Here is a 234-nt window from a genome sequence, read left to right on the forward strand (position 1 = left end):
CTTTATCAATTTGCACTGGCTACCAATAACTGCTCGCATAAAATTCAAGGTATTAATGTTTGCCTACAAAACCACCACTGGCTCTGCACCCCTTTACCTAAATTCATTACTTCAGACTTATGTGCCCTCTAGAAGCTTGCGTTCTGCAAGTGAACGGCGCTTTATTGTGCCATCCCAAAGAGGCACAAAATCACTTTCATGGAGTTTTAAATGAAATGTTCCCTCCTGGGGGAA

Source organism: Sinocyclocheilus rhinocerous, unplaced genomic scaffold (assembly GCF_001515625.1).
Source record: "Sinocyclocheilus rhinocerous isolate Xijiao unplaced genomic scaffold, SAMN03320098_v1.1 scaffold1422, whole genome shotgun sequence".
In the NCBI taxonomy this organism is placed as follows: domain Eukaryota; kingdom Metazoa; phylum Chordata; class Actinopteri; order Cypriniformes; family Cyprinidae; genus Sinocyclocheilus; species Sinocyclocheilus rhinocerous.